General features: G+C 36.2%; 1 non-coding gene across 1 annotated transcript; it reads right to left on the bottom strand.

The window, feature by feature from the left end:
* Positions 1 to 18,582: 18,582 nt before the first annotated feature.
* LOC128106848 (U1 spliceosomal RNA) lies at positions 18,583 to 18,749 on the bottom strand. Its single transcript, XR_008216888.1, has one exon. It is a non-coding gene; the product is annotated as a U1 spliceosomal RNA (small nuclear RNA).
* Positions 18,750 to 22,660: the final 3,911 nt, after the last annotated feature.

Raw genomic sequence — 22,660 nt, 5'->3', positions numbered from 1 at the left:
AATGTTGGTCCTGATGGTGAACCGCCTCAGTCCTGGATGGGTGGGCACACTGGTTTGATGAAATTCATTTGCATGCACCCTAGCCTGCTCTCAGCTGCGTCTGTGATTCTCAGGGAAGCTCAAGAAGCAGTGACAGGAAGCATGGAGGTGGGAGCCAGAGCTGGGCAGCTGTAGCGGCCCACCCGATACTGGAGAGCAGGAGCAGAGGTCACGTAGTCAGAGGTTCTTTGGAGTCAGAGATTTCTCAGGTTCATATTGCATGTGGGCAGGAGAGAAAGGATCAGAAAAAGGAGGGTTTAGAGCCTAGGTAACAAGCCTGGGGATAAAGTAACTCTTTTCATTTGCCCTTTCTCTGCCAGACGTTAGACAATTCCTGTGAAATATCTGGGTCCAAGGAGCCATTAGGTGGCCATTTTTATTGTCATCTAAGGGATATTTAAGGCATTACTCAGAAGAGTGAGACTAAGAGGAGGAAGCCCTATGTCCCAGGACTTCAGCAGAGAGAAAAAATTTAAAAAAAAAAAAAACTGAAAAAACAAATGTGATCCAAGACCACAATCGTAGGCATCCCTGAGATCAAGGAGGGATCATTTTACTCTACTCTGTATGTGTATATTAGAGAGCTACCATTAACACTGATTTCATTTCCTGTTTTGCTACCTGAAAGATCTGTGTCAATTTGGGGTAGTTTCAAGTAAATAATATTTTTAATAAGTGGCATTTTAAGTTTTTATTTATTCTTGAATGCCTCATAATCTTTGATTAATATAAAAAATTGTAAAGTATATGATTTTTTTCCCTCCTGCCCACAAAGTGTATGATTTTAAGCAGGGTGGTTTTTTTTGCTTAAAATATTCCTGAGTTTCTTTGTAAGATGCACTCAGGTTACTTGACTCTCAGAAACCTCATGTTTCATGTGGCCTCCAGTCTGTAGTTAATATTCTAAGTTATTAAAATGCTACTCTTGCCAAGTAATTGCAGTGGTTCTTTTACTGCTCTTGAGAAAGAAATGGTGTCTGTAAGCCATTAGCTGGACTGGATAACTTTTAATTAACATGACATTGCTTAGAAATCTCAGAAAAATAGTTTCTTCATGTGGAGGGATGTGGCTGTACACACCATGATGTTTTGGTCAACTACCCTTCCAATGGTTTGTTTAAAACAGTTTCAACTTTTCTATTTGATACTGATTTAGTGATTAAACCTATTTTTTTAATCATCCCCAGCTTCCTCCTAGTATTTTTTTTACCCCTCATCTAACTTATTGTAAGCATGAAACATGAGAAACAGATGTGTTGCATTTGTTTATGCTGTGGAACATTTGCTTAATGATGCAAAGATGTGTTGCATTATTTTATATTGCATTGGTTTAACTGTGTGAAGATGTGTTACTTTGCCTGTCTAAATACATGATTGGTCTAATGAAGAGCTGCATGTCCAATAGCAAGGCAGGAGAAAGGATAAGCAGGGCTGGCAAGCAAAGAGAATAAATAGAAGAAATCTGGAGAGAGGGAGATCAAGGAGCAAGAGAAAGGAGGAGAGGAAGACTCCAGAGGCCAGCTACACAGCTACACAGCAAGGCATGGAGAAAAACCTGAAGAAAGGAATACAAGAATAAAGATAAAATCCCAGAGGCAAAAGGTAGATGGAATGATTTCAGTTAAGAAAAGTTGGCTAGAAATAAGCCAAGCTAAGGCTGGACATTCATAAGAAAGAATAAGCCTCCATGTGATTTATTTGGGAGCTTGGTGACAGGCCCCCCAAAAAGCCAAAAGAGTAAAAACAGCATCTCTATATATCCATATACCTTTTAAAATACTGGCTTTGGTTTCATGACCAAATACTTTAACCTTAGTTTGTTCATTTTATAGTACCCTCATATTTTTTTAAAGTTTATATCACATTTCTTTCATTGTCCTGAGAATTAAGAACAATTAATTTCTTTAATTTCAATCAGAATATTCCTTCAAATATAGTTCAAGTCATTACCTACTAAAATTTCCCTAGCCTCACTGATTCCCACTTCTGAATCCTTTCAGGACATAGAATCTTAGAGATAAAGTCCATACACAAGATCTAGAAACATAGTTTTAGGTTAATTTTTCACCATTAAATGTGTGTGTTTGTGTGCACATAAACAAAATATTCTTTACTATTTTTTCTAACATTTACCCTATTGAGATTACCTCTAGCACCTAATTGTTGATAATGAAGTGTATTTTCTGATAAGCTATGGTAATTTATGAAATTATTTGTGAGCCTCCACAATTTTAAGCGAAAATAGGAAACTTTACAATAAAAATAGATTTTTTTTTAGATTTGCTAACTATAAAATCATATGGTATATTCATTCATACATTAAATGTATTTTACAACAGGTTTAAAAGCATATGAGTATAGAGTATATGATATGAACTTTCAACATATCACACAAACACACTCATACATATATATTTATATATATATATATATATATATACAAATTATTCATAGATTCTGAACTGTAAAATCTGTCCACTCAACTCCACATATTTATTACCCAATATCAATGATCAAGGCATCTTGCAATTATTGGTTAATATATGCAGTCCTATCTGACACTCTAGATGCAGATACCTAACTGAGTTTCCAAAAGAGGACACTGTCTTCTTGGTGCTCACTACAAACAAGGCTTTTTTATGAATTTATATGTTAGATATTTTGTGTGTTTGCTTTTTAAAGAATTTTACCATTACACGTAGCTCCTAAGCATGGCCCTATGGTAGTCAAGAATTTCTTCTTAATAAAGTTGAAATATGACCTATCAGAAAATGATTATGGTAATGTTAGCTTTTCTCAGGTACAATCAAAGTGCAGTTGGTATTAAATTCAACCTAAATTAATCAATAGTATGCATTAATACATTATCTTTAAGGTCAACAAGATTGATCAATGGGTACAGGCAACTGCCTCCAAGCCTGAGAACCTGAGTTCAAACCATATCTACAAATCTTTATAGTGGAAAGAAAACTTACTCCTCAAAGTTGTCCTCCAGCCTCTCTCTCTCTCAGAGAGAGAGAGAGAGAGATCAGTTTCATTTTTGTACACACACACACACACACACACACTTGGTTAAATAATTAAAACTGTCCTTAAACAGAAGCAAAGAAAAACAAAATATGTGTTAGTAGGTTGATAAAAGTGTTATAAGCGACACACAGAAACTTACCATGTAGTTTTGCTAAGAGAAATGGTTCATTATCTGTGATTCATTGTTAACTGTCACTTTATAATGTAACTATCATTAATAACATGAATTTCCGAGTGCAGAGTTCTGTGTAGACTAGAGGAGAGAATTGTCATCAAAAGTCTTAGTCAGCTGTGAACCTCAGGTATTACAAAGCAAATGAACCGGGCAAGTACCCACTGTTGTAATAATAGTTTTAAGTCTGTGTTGGTGGTAACCAACCAGTCTCTAAATTTGAAGTCTTTGCACAAGTCATTTCTGGTGCTGAAACCCTAATCAAATCCTAGGGGGCAGGGGGAGTCATTAACTCTTATGGAAAAGCTACTGGTATTCTATTATTTAGCTAAATGGATAGGATATGCCAATCAAATTGCCTCTTAAACAACTATTTTTCATTAATATTAACATATTTGAGCTACTGCTAGCTTTGGTCATCTAAAGCTCCTTCTTTTTTGCACTGGGTAATGATAACTGTAGAGACTCATAACTGGCCAAAATGGTAAAAATGCTCAACAATAAATAGGACTCATATATTGACCCACTTCAAGGGAACATAATAGAAGATAAGACAGCAATATATTGAAAGGATAGATGTGGGAAAAGGGAAACGATTATTTACTGTTAGTAAATAGCAGCCATTATGGAAGTCAATGTGATGATTCCTCCAAAGTTAGAAATAGACCTAACATATGACCCAGCAAAATATACCTGTTGGGCACTACTTTGATGGAAACTTGACACAACCCAGAGTTATCAGACAGGGAGCCTCAGTTTAGGAAAATACCTCTGTAAGATTGGGCTATAGGCAATCCCATAGAGCATTTTTTAAATTAATGATTGATATAAGAAGGACTCCCCTATTGTGGGTTCAGCCACCCTTAGACTGGTAGTCCAGGGTTCTATAAGAAAACAGGCTGAGCAAGAGAGTAAACAAAGGTCCTCCATGGCTTTTGCATCAGCTCCTGTCTCTAGGTCGCTGCCCAGTTTTAGTCTCTACCTTGCCTTCCCTCATTGGACTGTAACTAGAGATCTTTAAGCCAAATAAAGCCTTCCCTCCACAAGTTGCTTTTGATCATAGCATTTCATCACACCAATAAGAAACCTAACTAAGACACACACATTCCTAAAAGACACTATATCCTACTCGATAGACACTTGCTCAGCTATGTGCATTGCTGCTCTAATTCCCTTTAAAATACTAAATGCTTATCTTCATAAGTAAGTGAAACATCACCTTGACTATCTCTGGAATTCCAGAAATGTCACATAATTTATTGTTTTTATCAGAAAACTCAAAATTTTAAATGAACTAAATCAAAATGAAGAGAATCACATTCTTTTTCTTTCTCAATAATTATAGATGATATTTTAACTGTCTACTGTGCTATATTAGTTATGTTTATCATTACTGTCACAGGATTTCTGACAGAAAGCAACTTAATGAAAAAGGTTTTATTTTGACTCAAAGTTCGAGCAACTACTGTCCATTATGGGAAAGGCATGACAGCAGGTGTGCAAGACACCTGCTCATGACATGTCTGAGTTGGGAATCAGAGATAAAGGCTGGCACTCAGCTGCATTTTTCCTTTTCCTTATTTATAAGTTTAGGACACCACTCCATGGGATAGTGTCCCACACACTCTAAATGTGAATCTTGCTTTCTCATTTAAACTCTACTGCAAACATCCTCACAAACACTCAAAGATGGACTAAATGCAATAGGAGTCTCTTGTTGTGTACACTATGTGAAGGCATATTTCTGTCAGTTTAATAAAGAGCTGAATGGTCAATAGCTAGGCAGGAGTTATAGGTGGGACTCCCAGGCCGAGAAAGAAAGAGGAGATAATTGAGGTGCAGAGGAGATGCCAACAAGATATGGAGGGAGTTGCACATACAGAATAAAAGAAAGTTAAAAAACCACATGGTAAAACATAGATTAATAAAAGGAGGTTAATTTAAGTGATAAAAGCTAGTGGTTTAAACCTAAGCTAAGTCCAAGCTTTCATAACTAATAAGAAGTCACCATGTCATTATTTGGGAGCTGGCTGGCAGGACAGAGAAAAACTTGTCACAGTCTCTTATTCCTATCCAACTGACAATTGGTAATAACCATGTATAGAAAGTTACTATTCAGAGAGACAAAATGAGTTTAAGAATGAAGAAATCAAAATGAATAACTATTTGCAAATGGAGATAAACCTCGTTATATGAAGCATATATGTATATTTTTACATTTAAAAATCCAAATAAATATCATTATATTAATTCATTTTAATTATACCAAAAGGTCCTTTGTGCTGTATTCTTCTGAATACTAGGCAAAGTTTAAAAAAAGAAGACTTATATTTGCTGTGGGATGTTCTGTATGGCAAATGTGTTGCTAATTAGTCAATAAATAAACCACTGATTGGCCATTGGCTAGGCAGGAAGTGTAGGTGGAACAAGGAGGAGAATAAAGCTGGGAAGTGGAGGGCTGAGTCAGAGAGACACTGCCAGCCGCCATGATGAGAAACAGCATGTGAAGATGCCAGTAAGCCACGAGCCATGTAGCAAGGTATAGATAAATGGAAATGGATTAATTTAAGCTGTAAGAACAGTTAGCAAGAAGCCTGCCATGGCCATACAGTTTGTAAGCAATATAAGTCTATGTGTTTGCTTGGTTGGGTCTGAGTGGCTGTGGGACTGGCAGGTGAGAGAGATTTGTCCTGACTGTGGGCCAGGCAGGAAAACTCAAGCTACACATATTTAAAGTTAAGAATGAAAATCATAAAATTGCATTTTATTTTTTATTTGGGGTTATATAATCAACATGTGTGTAATATTAAATAAGGTCATTTTAAACTGAAAATTAATATACTTACTGCCTAAAAAATTCACGCCATGAAAAACATTGACCAAGATCCAGTTTAGGAATCAGTGGCGTAAAGCTGTATTAGACTCAACTAAAGTCCATAAGAAGCTTTCAGCTGATCTTAAGGAATATGCAACACACATGTAAAAAATTATAATATACTAAGTGTCCATGGGATTGTGAAAGGACAAATTTTCTAAGTTAACTTTTGTTATGGATATGCCTCAAATTACTTTTGAGAACTGAGTAGGATATCAATTTTATTCATAGTCTTGAAAACAAAACAAAACAGAAAAGAACTTTGGCAACAATTAGTATCCTTTAAGATGAGAACAGATAAATGAACTATGACATATACATGCAATGAAATGTTACTTATCAGTAGGAAAAAAAACATAGTTTTAAGACAAAACAGATATACAGAACCTAAATAAGCATTATTAGGTGCAGAAGGTTGTTTTGAAAAGTTGTATTTTATATGCTTTATTTATAGGATACTTTGAAAAAACAGAAAGATACACACACATGGGGTTCCAGGAAAGAAGGCAAGTTGTATAGGTTAAACAAACTTTTAAAGTGGTGAAATGTTCTATATGACGTTGGAGTGGATAACTGATATTGCATATTTGTACAGATTCATAAACCATCACAACACAAAGGGCAGCCAGTAATATTTTAAAAGTCATAATATCATTTGAGAAATTAAGAGACCTGGGGAAATCTTGCAAAGTTTTATCAAGAGGATCAAAGTACGTATGAATACACACTAGCTCAATGAAGGCAATAAGGAAAAAGAGATGACATAATCATATGGATGTTTGGGCTCTTAATACCAAAGCAGAGGAACATCACACTAGACTGTAAAGATAATGTTTTATACCAAGGCAGATATGGGCTCATAGCTTTGATGCACTGTCCATGTATACTGAAACATAACATCACAGACAAGAATGGCAGACAATAGGAGACATTTCTTATTACTGGAATGGATTTTACACATAATTGTGGAAGGGAGTTATTATTAAACACATAAAATGAGTTAGATTTTGTGTCAGTATGAACTTATGTTTCATTTATTCTAACTGGAAAATTATAAATATAAGCATTTACATACATTTGTGTGTATTTATGTATATAATATACACATATGTTTCTTTGCACTGTTAGTGGAGAGAAACTGCTAACCCAATAGGAAACAAAAATCTAAAGACTAGATTTTTTTTTTCTAGTACCAGTCTCTGATAAAAGAAATCAGACTCCTTAGACAGAGATATGGTTCTAAATAATTCACTATATTGATATAAGACTATTGGGTTGGCTCAGAGTATCTTGGGAAACAAGAAAATGAAGTGATCAATAGTGAACCAAACTAAATGAGAATATATCTAATGCGTACAGCAAAAGTGGAATAAATTCCCAAAGTCCAAAGCTTAGAAAAAATTTCAGCCAAAACAAGAAAATAAGAAAAATTTAACCAAATAGTATGAGAATACAACTCTAAGTTATATCTAGGGACATAACACTGACATGACAGTTTGCCGAATAAGTAAACAAGGAAAGAGAAGTAAAATTAAATTTCCGTAATAATTCAAAGTAGATATGCTGTAATGGAATCTCTTCAAATAATTCATTACTAAAGTGAGAGTAGAAAGGAGCACTTACAGCAGCGAAACATTGTGATTGCTACCATTGCTAGCCATTCAAAGCCAAGAGTGACACATAACACCCGGCTGTTAAGAAGTGGTCTTCCCTAGGGAAGAGCACACAAATTGGTTGTCCAATCCCAAATGATCAACCCTGAAAACATACATACAATTCACATTATACAGACTGGACAGATTATCTTTAGTAATATATATTTAGCAACATATATATATATATATATATATATATATATATATATATACATGCATTAACAATTACTTACTGAAAAAAATGAAGTCATGAATTTGAAGGAGAGCAGGGGGAGTAATTGGGAGGGTTTGCAAAGAGCGAAAGGAGAAATGTTGCAATAATATTATAATCTCAAAGATATAAGAAAAGAACATAGAGCCATGAGGTGATAGAAATACCAACTTACCCCTGTACCTTACCTCTCATGTATCTAGAGCACTGATCTAATCATGAATAAGGCATAAGAAAATTTCAGTAAAGGAGCATCCTGCCAAATCACTTACCAGTACTTTCCCAAATGATCAAGGTTATCAAATCAAGGAGTCTCAGAAACTGTGGTGTAAAGAAGGAGCTTGAGGAGACATGAAAAATAAATGTATGTGTCACACTGAATGAGTATCTTAAACAGCAGGCAATGTCACCTAAAACTAACGAAGTCTCAAGGAACCAAGGTCTTCATTTAATGATATAATATGCCAGCCCTGGTTGGCTGGTTTTAATAAATGTTCTATGTTAATGCAAGATATTAGCATAGGGAAAACTGGTAGAGGAGATACATGGGTCTTTTTTTTTTTCAACTTTCTTCTAAATCATTAAGTTTTTTAAAAAAGTCTAAGTAAATTTAGTAAAGCAAGGTTATAATTAATAATGATTGAAGCTAAATAGGATATTGGGAAGATGAGTCACTGATGCAGAAGATAGGAATGGTTGTCTTTTAGAGAATTTCTGAGCTACAGCATAGGAAGCAACAAATAATGAGAGCTCGCAGAAAAAGAAGAAAGAAAGACGAGCAGCTTCAGCCTGGCATGGTGACAACACCTGAAATTCCAGTAGCATCAAGCCTCGGAGGGGCTCGTGAGGGACTGTGAGCCCCAGACAAACAGAAATCTTGTCTCAAAAACAAACAAACTAAACTAAAAAATAAATATAATAGATAAATAATCAAACCAAAAGCTAAACAGCCTCTGCCAGTGTTAGCACGGTGTTGCCCAGGCAGCAATAGGTAGTTCATGATTGTGCTGGCTGATTTAGGTCAACTTGACACAAGTTTGAGTTACTTGAAGGGAGGGAACCTCGATTGTAGATGAATTTCTAAATGGTTTTAATCAATAAAAAACACAGGGCCAAATGTAGGGGTGAAAGCCTTAGAGAGATCAGAGAAATAGGGAAAGCCACCAGCCAGCCTTATCTCACCAACTCTGCAGCTTCCAGATGCCAGTTACTTTCTGTCTACCCATGCCTTTGTGCCTTGATTTTCTGCCCTCTCATTGGCTCTCTTAGCCCAGCTACCTCACTTGCTCTTCCTACAAGGCTCTGTCACTTTCTGTCTGTCTGAACAGACTTCCAGGTCTCTATGATTGGTTCTGGGATTAAAGGTGTGTTTCACCACACTTGGCTCTGTTCGCTAGTGTGGCCTTGAACACACAGAGATCCTGCCTGCTAAGTGATAGGATTAAGGGCATGTGCGACCACAGCCTAACTTCTTTGTTTATCTCCAGGCAAACTTTATTTATTAAAGCACAAATAAAATATCACCACATTTCAGCACAAATAAAATATTACCACACTCGATTAAGAAAATGCCTCTTTAAGATCCAGCTGTAGAGCATTTTCTTAATTAGTAATTAATAGGGGAGGTTCCAGTACATCCTGGGTGGTACCACTCCTGGCCTAGCAAGCAAGTAAGCAGCACCCCTCCATGTCCACTGCATCAGCTCCTGCCTCCAGTTTCCAGCCCTGCTTGAGTTCCTGTCCAGAATTTTTCAGTGGTAGACTATGATATGGAAGTGTAAGGCAAATAAAGCTTTTTTTCCTCAACTTTCTTTTGGTCATGGTAATTCATCACAGCAATAGTAACACTAAGACAATGGCCTTCATTCATTATTAACCATGAAAAATTCATAGAACATCAGAACCAGATAATTGTTCAACAGCATTCTGGAGTGAGATACAAATGAGACCATTGTTCAAATTACAAAAATAGCCATAAATCTTCCTTTCCTAGTGTTATGCAGCAGTTTCTCCTGAGATTATAACATTCCTTCCTGCAGGAAACATTTTTGTAGGGAGATAGACTCCAAGTTAATTTAACTATCCACATAGTAGTTGATGTATAAATTATTCATTTTCTTTCATTGTTATATTATGTAAAAAATATAATTATACAATTAGAATATGAAATGTCATGATATATATTCTTACAGCAAGTACAAGGAACAAAAATCTTACATAAAATTTTGTGAAACTCAATTATCTGGAGTTCAAAATTCAACAACCAAATAGGTTATTTGCTATGCAGTAAGCATCCTATCCAAGACTGTGGTTGGATATGTTGAAATGTTGTTGCTCTTGTAATGTGTTAGCATGAAGGAATTTGGTAAGTGATTAGGTGTTTGAGGTCCTCTCCCTTACTGATGGATTAATTTTACTCCCCAAAGGTTTTTTTCCCCCCTATGGGACAGACTTCGCTATTCATTCAAGTTATCTTTCCAATGTACACACTCTTGCTTTTCCTATTTCCTGTCCTCACATCATCCCTCCAGCATGGTATAATGTGGAAAGAAGGTATAATGTGGAAGGAAGATTCAGGAAGCTTGTTTTAGGGCTTCTCCAACTCTAGGAATTCATAAATAAATTTATTTATAAATTATCCAATCCATTATAGCAAAAGAAAGCCCAGCAAAGCAGAGCCCCAGGAATAAATCAAAAGTATATAACTCAGTGAAACAGCTTTCTTGAAGATATAGCTATGTCACATTGTTGTTTTATGAATATCTCTAAGACATTCTCTCCAAATTTCTGGATTGTTACTTGTAAACCATTCTAATCTTTGGATTTGTGATCATTGTTTTTAAAGACGCTACCTAACATAACAATTCTAGCACCTCATCTTATTTTTTTTATATAGTAAACACTAGAAAGCTTTTGATAAATTACAAAGATTTGCTCCTACTTCCCATCCCACAGGAAGTCAGTGGCACATTCATGTTTCTCCCCTACTCTGTGAACCCTTCCTTAGTAATGAGACTTCTCAAAGCCCCTGATCACTCAGAGCAGCTAATAAAGTCAGTGGTCCCTGAGCAGGTATTAGTTTTATCTGAGCCATTAGGAAGGAGACAATGACAAATACTAATCATATCCTCTCTGGTATTGTAAACTTGTAAAAGTCCCAGTAACCAACTTAATTCTCTCCATTTTCAAGGCACCTTGTCTCATAGGCCAATTATCAGAATTTTTATAAGTTATATCTTTGAAACTTCTTTTTCTTCTTCTCATATTTCAAGTTTCCACAGTAAAAATGTCTTTTGGAATATTTTAAGCTTTATTAAAAAAATAAAGACATTTTCTCCAAGCTTTCATATTTTTCTCTCAGTTCCTTCTCCCTGACAAGGAGCTAGAGCTGCCCTCCTGAACCTGGCACCCTTAAGGTATCTTTAAGTATTCATTAACCGCCATCTGAAATTTGCAGTGTCCCAATCCAAGAGGGATAGAGGAAGCAAGATCATGTGAGTCAGAGTTATCTCCTGTTATCACCCCTTTATTATAATCTCATGAAGAATACTTTGAAGATTTTTTTCCCACACTATCCCTCCCTACATCCCTTCCTTTTCTCATCCCTTCTATTCTTCTTTTCTTCCTTTATCTTTTAGGAAAGAATTTGAAGCAGCTGTTAATACAAAACCATTAATATGGGATAAAATAGAACATTTGCAGCAGTGCAGGTACAGATGCCACAGAATAAGCAAGAACAGCAGCAGGACAAAAGTCGCTGTTTCAATAATTGAACTAGGACCAAAGTTTGGGTTAAAGTCATAGAGCTGAAAGAAAATGGAGATGGGTGACAGTTTTGAACATTTATTGATCATTTGATTTCCCTCTACAGTGAACTGTCTAATTTGTTTTCAATTTACCGTTTTCTCTTACAGAACTTTTGTAATTTCTGAATTCTAAGCCTCACCATGCACTTTGGGAAACTCTTTTTACCTATTTGTATATTGTTCGTATTTGTATGGTGTACCATGAATCTTAAAAAAAAAAAAAAAGAAAAAGAAAAAAGAGGATATAGAAAAGGGTAGATTATTGAATCTACTCTGAAAAGAAAAAAAATGGAAGGTATAGGAATTATAGATAAAAGGTAGATTTTTGAATCTACTAAGAAAAGAAAAAAGAGAAAATATGGATATGATAAGATAAAAAGGAACTACTTGTTTCAAATTGGATAAGTAATGAAATTTTTTGTCTGAATTTATCAAATGGTAATGAACTGGACATTTTTAATGTATATAATGGAGTTTTTTGTCTGAATCTGTCAAATATTAATGGATTAGACATTGTTAATGTAATTCTTGACTGCATTTATTGGATATAGTTTTTCTTATATTAGTTATAAGCTTCTTTTATTATTTTAGACAAAAAAAGGGAAATGTGGTGATATTGTATCCCTCAATATGTTGTGCACACTAATAAACTTATCTGGGGTCAGAGAACAGAACAGACACTAGATAGACATAGAGGCCAGAAAATGGTGGCACACACACACACCTTTAATCCTATCACTTGGGAGGCAGAGATCCAGCTGGATCTCTGTGAGTTCAAGGCCACATTGGAAACAGCCAGGCATAGTGACACACACCTTTAATCCCAGGAAGTGATGGCAGGAAGCAGAAAGGTACATAAGGCATGAGGACCAGGAACTAGAGGCTTTTAAGCTTTTAATCTTTTAGGCTTTTAGCAGCAGTTCAGCTGCTGTAGAAGGACGATCCTTTCCACTGTAACATGTATCCATTCAAGTCATCAAAAAGGGATCCATGCTCATGGTATTCAGACATCAGCCACAGCTGAGTCCATGTGCCATTGTCTTTGTTGTCTGCTGCTATAAATCCTAGGATGTTTTCATGACATAACATCACAGTCTCATAAAACTCTGCCTCTGGGAACCACAAATATTCTTCCCTAGAAGAGAATATCTTCACAGCAACTTCTTCCCACCACTTGCCTCGCCAAACTTTTCCAAACTGACCTTCGCTGATGCTTTCTTGTGACACGATGGTCCTGACAATTGTTCTCTGAACAAGCAGCGGTAAACCCTTTGTCCCTGGTAGTAGCATTGCCACCACCACCACCACCATGATGAGAAGCAGCTGGCAATGTGGAGCAGCAGCTGCCTTCATCATCCCACTGCCACCGTTTGTGGCCTGGTCCTGGCTGCAGCTTCTCCTCAGCAAGCCTCCCAGGCTGGCCTCAAATTCAAGATCCTTCTGCCTCTGCCTCCTTCAGCAAATCCCACCAGCGCCATTACAAGTGGCTGTGTGCAGCTTGGGACCCAGTTGGGGACTGCAAGCCCACAGGCAAGTGACTTTTTTATGAATTCCTGCCCTATGTTGGGTGCCAGATGTAACACAAATCTTAAATGGTCTTACTAAATAAAAAACTGAGAGCCAAATATTGGGGTGAATGCTGAAAGATCAGAGAAGCAGAACAAGCTACAGCCAACCTCAGCTCGACAACTCCTCATCAGATTCTGTTTCCACGAGTCCTCAGACTGAACTGCTACTAAAAGCCTAAAAGCTTAAAAGCTTCTCGTTCCTGGTCCTCACCCTTTATATACCTTTCTGCTTCCTGCCATCACTTCCTGGGATTAAAGGTGAGTGTCACCATGCCTGGCTGTTTCCAGTGTGGCTTTGAACTCACAGAGATCCAGCTGGATCTCTGCCTTTGGAATGCTAGGATTAAAGGTGTGTGTGCCACCATTTTCTGGTCTCTATGTCTATCTAGTGTCTGTTCTGTTCTCTGACCCCATATAAGTTTATTAGAGTGCACAATATATTGGTGGACACAATATCACCACAGTATGGTCACTATAATTAATCACAAACAAATGTTAAACACACATATATGTAAGAGCATCAGTCAGTTTTTTTTCTTTTCTAACTTATTTTTATTTTTATTTTAAATCAGCTAAAAGTATTGTTGTTTCACCAAATCAACATATCTTTTCCTTTATTTCCTTTAAATATTTTAAGTTATTGACCTTTACACTTAATGCTCTGCCTTTTAGTTATCTTTGGTTTAGATATATATTTTGTTGTAACATATATCAAATGCCAAAATATTTTTATAAATTATTTAAATGTGAAATGCCATCATATTCCAATTTTCTCTTAATTTGTCAAATGTGTTCAAAGAGAAATGGTAAGAGAGAGAAAGGAGAAATAAGAGATGTAAGTGGAGGAAACAAATGAGGAGGAGTAAAGGGATGAGGAGAAACAGGAGGAGCAAGAGGAGCATAAGGAGGAAGAGGAGAAGGAAGAGAAAGAAGTAGACCCTTAGGATTACCCATCATTATCAGATTCTCTAAATGCATTTATGTTCTGATCAGATAATCATAATCCTGTAGTGCAGTAATGATAAGAAAAATAACTAAAATGTTAGAGGAAATAAAATAGATATAATGAAGAGTTTTTAATTCTTGTATATGTTTCACAATTTAAGTAAATATTTGCTATTGAGGATTTTGTATATGTATACTATATATTGATTAATTACATGCCAATTATAAGCTACAAACCCTTTTTGTGAAAAATACAAAAGAAAGCTCATTTGATTGGCTAGATATTAGAATGTATCCCCAAAGTAAAAAATCTAGTTGAAATTGCCAGGGGCCAATCTGTGCAGGTGACAGGTTCCAGAGAGGAGGCAAGGAGTAGGCAAGAGAAGGGTTGAGCCAGGCCATGGTGGAGAGAATCTTGCAGCCTGACTATCCAGCAGTCAGAATGCTTCTTTATTTATAGAGTATTAGGTAAGCAGAGACAGTCTCACATTGTTACAAAACATAGATAATATCATTTTTGTTTTCTGGACATGTGTTTCAGGTTTTTTTTCTTGCATTTCTGGGTTCATATGTTTAATCGTCATTGATAAACTGTGACAGAACCGAGTTATCTTTTATCATTTTTCCTCAAGTTTAATCACCATTGATAAACAGTTGCCTATTATAACCATTTTTGCTCATTAACCCCATACCTAATTTTTAAAAATCTGAAGGCATATGACAGTCTGTTCTCAGGCTGGTAGCTCTTATTGCTTCAAGGACACTAGACAGGAAGAAAATCTCCAAACTATCCTGGGCAGATTGCTATGTCCCAAGCAGTGCATTATTAACTCTTAATGGTCAGAGTGCCCAAGAAAATCCTCAGGCCAAAGCAGCCTCAGTTATTATTTAAAGTCTGGCATAATACAATTTTTATATTTTATATCTTCATAGAATTTGTTTATATGTCTAATCCTGGCATTCTGTTGTTCCTTGGTCATATGACACCACAGAGGCTCTGCACACGTTAACTTTTCTAAGAAAGGGAGATCATGACATGACATTCTTTTATCATATATCCACATCGTTCTTTGCCCATCAATGTAAGTCCCAGTCTAGGGTAGAGATAACTTCAGCTAATCTAACTTTGCTTCTGTATATGCCAAGTAGTCTCCTGAAGTATAGTAGGAAGCTGCTTGTAATCTGATCTCTGCCCAGCTCCTCTAGCCCACCAAATCTCCTTGACCTTTTAAGTTTACTTTGTTTTGGTTATCTTGTTCCTGAGTAAGTACAGGGACAGATGTTTCAAGAATATCTCAGAGTCTCATAAAGAGATCTTCGGCTTTATGTGTGTCACAACCTCCAAGGTAAGGAAGACCTTCAAGTAGATAAGGATATCTTCCTAAAAGCGGGAGGGGTAGTGTGCTCAGGACTTTCCTGGAAAGCTTAGAAGCAGTACTCCTGAGAGGAGGCATAAATGATTCATAAGAAATTTTCCATCAATCCGATATCCCCAAATTGTACAAATATTAAACCCCTCCCCAAGTACACAGCACATGGAGATCAAAACCAAAAGTGGCATGGTGGCCGTCATGCAGCTAAGCTTTGCAGGATTTTTGTCAAGCTGTTGTGGCTTTATGACTTTTGCCATTCCCATCAGCTATGGCTGTGCCATGAAATAAATATGTAACTTCATTAAACAGTAATTCTATTTAATGAAAAAGTTAAATATAGATAACACATTTTAAATGGAATTTTCTAAACATCTAGAAGTTATTAGAATGACTTCTAAAATATATCCCAAAACTCTCTCCAAATTATACAACAAAATTATAGGTAATTAAATATAAATAAGAATTACAAAAATGCTAAATAGGAATTTTCACAGAATAACCTTAAAGACATACTCAAACTTATCTCATAATAAAAAAATCATAATAAAAAGATTAAATGAAAGAAATTACAGCTACTTAGTAGATTAACATTATCACTCAGTGTTGGCTACAAATTGTATATGTCAAGGCTATGTGCAGGAGTTGAGGGGCACACTGACCTGACTTTTCAGTAAGTCAATCTTGAAGATTATATTAGTATTTAAAACACATGTGCATCCTAAGATATATGTAACACATTGTGAAAAAAACACCGTAAATGATTATCTCAATTAGGACACAGAAAATACCATTAATATTTCATCCAGAAAATGTAGATTTCACATGAACTATTTTACTATAACTCCATCATAATACTGACCTCTAATTACACCAGAAAACATATTATTTAACTACATTTCTCCTAAGCATGGGTGTGAGGACATAAATTTTAGAAGTTTGTCAATGTTGTTTCTTATAATAATGGCAGCAAATATTAGGGCATTGACATACAGTCTTCCTCTCAACAATACTAGAGCTATGTACTTAATGTAGGATAGGCACTTCCCCAATGTAGATGTAATTCTGAATGGTTTTATTAAATAAGAAACACAGAGCCAAATATAGAGTTAAAAGCCCCAGAGGTCAGAGAGCAGTAGCTGAGAGCTGAGACTAAGACTGCCTTCGTACCCTTCGCTGCCACTGCCATCCTTCCCCTGAGAAAAAGACCTACTTCCTGTGTGTCTGTCTTTTTATTTATGACTTTCTGTTCTGCCTTCTCATTGGTTGTAAACCCAACCACATGACCTCCTTGTCACTGCCTGTCTATACAGACCTCCAGGTCTTCTATGGTTGGTATTGAGATTAAAGGCGTGTGTCTCCATGCTGGTGGTGTCCTTGAACACACAGAGATCTGCCTGTCATGTGATCGGGATTAAGGGTGTGTGCTACCACTGCCAGACTTCAGCTATGGCTTGCTACTAGCTCTGACCCCCAGGCATTTTTATTTATTAGCATACAAATAAAATCACATTTCAACACAAATAAAATATCACCATACCCCAATGTATTTATTTTAAAGATTTATTTGTATTTTGTGTGTATGCTGTTTTTGCCCACACGTATAACTGGGTACTTTGTGTGAACAGTGCCCTCCGAGGTCAGAAGAGGGTATTGGATTCTCTAGGACTGAGGTTACAGATGGCTGTCAGGCACAAAGTGAGTGCTTAAAACTGAACCCAGTTCCTCTTCAGGAACAAGTGCTCATAACCTGCTGAACCATCTCTCCATCCCTCAATTCATTTCTTAATGGGTGATTTATATCATCATGTTATACATCTTAATTTGTTTTAAGGAAAAAAATCAGGAATTAGTATATTGTGTGAGTTTATGCATATTGCAAAGTATGTCTGTGAAAATGCTGTTAATTGTCTTCTCTAGTTAAAAGGATGGAGATTTCTTACTTAGAATGTAATTTTTGGCCAATATCCTCCCTTAGGATCGTGCATGTTTGAGAAAGATTAACAAGGTTTGAATCAGATTTGACTATGAGTGAGTCAGCTCATTATCAGACTCACTCTGAAGAAAATTGAAAAATCTTAGTATTTTTTTCCTAGCCTTTCTTTCCTGGACTTCAACTTGCGTACTTACACTGTCCTTTTCTCCTGTGTCTCTTGTTTACTTACATTTGTTTTGCTTGGTTTTCTAATTAGAATACTATATATTCTCTGTCTATTATTTTATGTAATAAAATTTCATTTATTTTTAAGATTTTCCTAAAGCGATATAATACATTTGATCACATCCACTCACCGTGTCCCCCAGTAATTCAGAGAGTGTTGTTCATATTCCACCACTTCCAATTGGGTGTGTGGGGCTTTGTCTAGAGACCTGGTACTCTTTAGTTGCATTTATTCTAATATATTTCAGCTCACTTTTCATCTCTTTCTAAACTTTAACTTTCTCACTTTTTTTTTTTTTGCTCCTGGCCTTGGGATTCAAATAAATCCTGCAGATCTCTGCAAACCTAAGGGTCTGCACTGACTGACTGCTGTCTCTTCTACAGGTGAGGGTTGTTGGAACATTTAGTTGCCAGACCTTGATGTCCTTCTCAACTCCTGTATGAAAATTACTTTGGTGGATGTCTTTCATTCATGTTTCCATGGTTATATTCACTTCCTTCTAGTTTCTTTTTTGTCATTTCTTAGCTTCCTATCAAGTCATCTTATGGCTACTGACCATTCTTAAAGACAGTCTCTGCTCTCTGTTGAGGCAGACAAATCAGATAAGACAGTAAGCCACTGGTTTTTCAGTCGCTTTCACTGAATGGACAGTGACAGTGTTGGTCTCTGTAAGATTACCTGATTACCAGTGAGATTTTCTATATTCAAAAGTTCCAAATACCATAAATTATTATCTCTCTCTTTGTTTCAAAAGGAGAGCTCAAATGCAGTACCTACTACCACAAATTATACAGTCAAGTTTTCTCCATTTGGGGAAAATCGTCAGAGTCAGCACTTCTGGAGTATAATGGATAACCGTTGGCCTGAGAAAAGCACCTTCCTGATCATGGTATTTCTCTCCCTGCCATGTAAGTATAATTACTGTCTCTTTTATATAGATGGAAAAAAATCATCAACAATAGAATTGATACTTACATTTTATGTAACATCTTGTGAAGTTGGAAGTGTATTTGTTTTTTTTTTTAATCTGTCCTTCTGTCTTTCTGTGAAATGCAGTTGTTACCTAGAATCTCCAGTGAGGTTTGTATTGCTGTGAGAAAGCATGATGACCAAAAGCAGCTTGGAGAGGAAACTGGTTATAGTCTACCATCAGTCAGAGCAAGGCCTTGATGCAGAAACCATGAGAAAACACTGCTTATACACTTGCACTTCATAGATTGCTCATCTTGCTTTACTAAACAGGTCAAAACATCTGTCCTTTGTGGACACAGTGGGCTCACTGATAATCAAGAAAACGCCCTACAGCCTTCCCTCAGGCCTATCTACTGGAGACCTCAATTAAGATTCCCTACTTCAAGATATAACTAGGTTTATGTCAAGTTGACAAGAAACTTGTAGGAAAATCCAACAACCAGTTTCGTTTACCATAACAGCTATCAAAATAATTTGAAATCTATCAATGTTGTATAGTTTTGACTATGATCTCACAATTATTTTGATGACAAATGTCATTGAACTGATACAAGAACTAAGGTTCCTGTTGATGGCATGTGCTTGTTCTGGCTGCCTTATTTGAAGGGCCTTATGGGTTGAATTGTGTACAGTAAAAAGATAACTAAATTTCTAATGTTCTATACCCACAAATGTGATCTTATTTAGAAGACGAGTCTCTGCAAATGTAACTCAACTAGGATGGACTCGTATTGAAGGTGGGTCCAAATCCAACTCTAACAGGTGTCCTTCTAAAATAAACATACACAAACACTGCAACATTGATAGGGGGTACCATGGGACCACCCAGCCAGATATGAAACAATCTGTCTTCAAAATGAAGAAGATCAAGGATTGTCATCACTATCAGACACAGAGAAAGGAATACAACAGTCTAGCCAAATGCCTGCAAAGGGAGATTTTAAATTTCTAGCCTGTAGAACTATGGATAACAAATTATTATTGTTTTAAGATATGTAGATTGTCAAATTTTTATGGATGCTCAATAGCCAAAGAGAATGGCAGGACAGTTTTGGAGAACTACCAAACTACTTCACAAATAGTCTCTAATCATGATCTAACAAAGTCGTCAGTATAATATGACTCATAATTCAACAAAATAAGACCTTAAATCCATGGGTTAGAATATATACATAACTATTTTAAATGAACCTACAATAGTTATATCACAACTGAAAATAATTAGCAAATATTAAAATAAATAAGACACAAATTTGTGCTTGATTTTTCTTATCACTGCCATTTGCTTGTGATATTTAAATTAAAACTGCCCTGTAAGATCTACTAAATTTAGAATGCTAAATGTATTTTCCCAAAGTAGATAATCTCACAGAAATCCAGTCCCACAAAACCTGAGAGCAGGAAGTGAAACTGGGCCTGAGAAAGAAGAGGTCCAAAGACAGCTAGCCATGCCCTGACTGTGCCTCTCTCTTTTTCTCTCCCAGACTGACCAGTCGGTTGGTTTTGTTTTCTCTGCTGACCTTTGTTGTTCATGTCGAGCAAAGCTGTGAGCTGATTCAGCTGTTTGCATGCTGCTCATAGTCATCTTAGAATTGCCATCTCAGCTCCAGAGACTATTTCACCTTAGAAGACCCATCCCTAGAAGTTGGAACTTATTATCTATGCTTCAAAATAAAAAATATTGGTAAAGAGAATCTTCTAAGCCTGGTGTAACAATGTTATGACACTCTAGTCCTACAAACTCAGGGTTTACTTTACTTGGATAATTTGTGATAGAAAGTATAAGGCCATTAAGAGTGAGAGAACTTGGAGACATGGCTCAGGGGGCAAGAGTGATTTTTGCACAAACACCAGGACCCGAGTTTGTGTTTCCAGCACCTACCTAAAAATCCAGGCATGGAAGGCCTGGTAGCAGGGGTAGAGACATAGTGGAGATCATTGCAGCTAGCTGGTCTAGCAAGAACAGTCATCTCTAGGATCATTTAGAAACCTTGTCTGAACAGAATAAGGCAGAGAGGACACAGAGGAGAATACTCAGACTCCTCCTTTGGCCTATTTGGTCTATAAATACGTGCATATGGGAGCACTCATCCACACACAGAAATACACGCATGCGCGCACGCGCGCACACACACACACACACACACACACACGTGCACTTACACATACATGTTGAAAATACAAAACAAACGTGAGAAAGAAACAAATATTCAGTATTTCTAAAATAAAAATAAGCTCCATTCATTTCAAACCATAATTGCCTTATTAAATGTTTAGAATAAGATAAATATTATTTTTACAATTAGGTAATTTTATATGTCATTATGGTAGTGCTCTGTATGTAACATTTCATCACTGCTTGATTATCTTACTGCAGTTGTAGAGGGTAGTGAGAAAGCTAATGAGAAATAATATTAGAAAATCCAGACATGAAGTTCATCTGCAACTAATTAGTGAGGAGACCCTGGACAAGCGAATCAGCCCCCTTATATTCTTACTCTTTGTAACTTGGGGTAACAATAAAAAAGATTGCTTAAATACTTAATGCTATGAGTTGATACTTTCTACACACTTGGTTGTCACATATATATTGATCAATGCCCATTGGTATTATAATGTTTTTACTACTATTATCTATGGAATTAAATAACTTTCTTTTAATTATACGTGACAGATGTTCATTCCTTCTTGAATGAGCAAAAAATACAATGGAAAGATGCCAGATTAAATTATAGGGTCAAACTTCCAACTAAGTATCATTTAGAATGACCAGGTTCCAGCTCAAATAGGAACTTTAATAAGTTTAGAGTACTTCCATTAAAGAATCCCTTTACATGGTTATAAGTGCATGTCTTCAAAGTGTCACTTGTTCAAATAGTTACAAATATCCTCAAGAGAAGTAACACTTGCCTTTCTTGGTTGGTGTGTCTAATTCTGCATTTATTAAAATTACATATTTAAAATAGAATTACTAAAACCCAGCCTATATTCATAAGTCCCAAATACCATGCTTTCTTGTCTCTTTTTATGTTGATAGAATAAAACATCAACATTGGAACTAATACTTGATTTTTATGCCTCACCTCCTCAAACTCCTAAAGAAAGTTGTTTACTTGTTTAATCATTTCTTCTGTTTTTCTGTTACTTAGAATTCTCATCTAGTGTTTTATTTCCATTTCTTTGCTGTGATTAAAAACATGACCAAAAATAACTTGGAGAGGAATGGGTTTGTTTGGTTTACATCATCATGGAACACCAAGACAGGAACCTGGAGGCAGTAAGTAAAGCAGAAGCCATGTGGGAACACTGCTCACTGGCTAGCACCTCACAGTTTGCTCAGCCTATATTATGATACAGCTCAGGACTGCCTACCCAGGGTTCATTTCCAGTTATTTGTGGCAGACTGAAAATGCCATAGTCACTGTAAGACAAGGTATCATCTAAATAAATGTCCATTAAAGTTGAGTAGGAGACCTTCAAAATCATTTTGCTACACAAAATTTATTTCTAGAATTTGAATGTTAACAGGACACTTATATATTCTTTCTATGATTCCATGTGTCTTCTTAATCTCTTTTTGTGCCTTGATGGTTTGGATTGGTCACATTTTGCTTCCCCCCCTCTACTTTAGCATAAAGATAATGTTATAAATCAAATTCAGGAAACTAAGAAACATGTACAAAGTTCATACTCAGGTTCCTAGGAAAGGTTTGACTTCATCTTACTAGGTTCAGGTATCAATCCTGCTGTGACCAGGAGATGAATTGCATGGTTAGCTGTCTACTCAATAGCACTACTGGGGTGCGTTAAGAGCAGGTGTGTTAAACTATTGGAGTGATTCAGTTTCCCTAAATA

Source organism: Peromyscus californicus, unplaced genomic scaffold (genome assembly GCF_007827085.1).
Source record: "Peromyscus californicus insignis strain IS unplaced genomic scaffold, ASM782708v3 Scaffold_9__1_contigs__length_137607984, whole genome shotgun sequence".
Lineage (NCBI taxonomy): Eukaryota > Metazoa > Chordata > Mammalia > Rodentia > Cricetidae > Peromyscus > Peromyscus californicus.
This window is presented reverse-complemented; position numbering and strand designations above follow the sequence as displayed.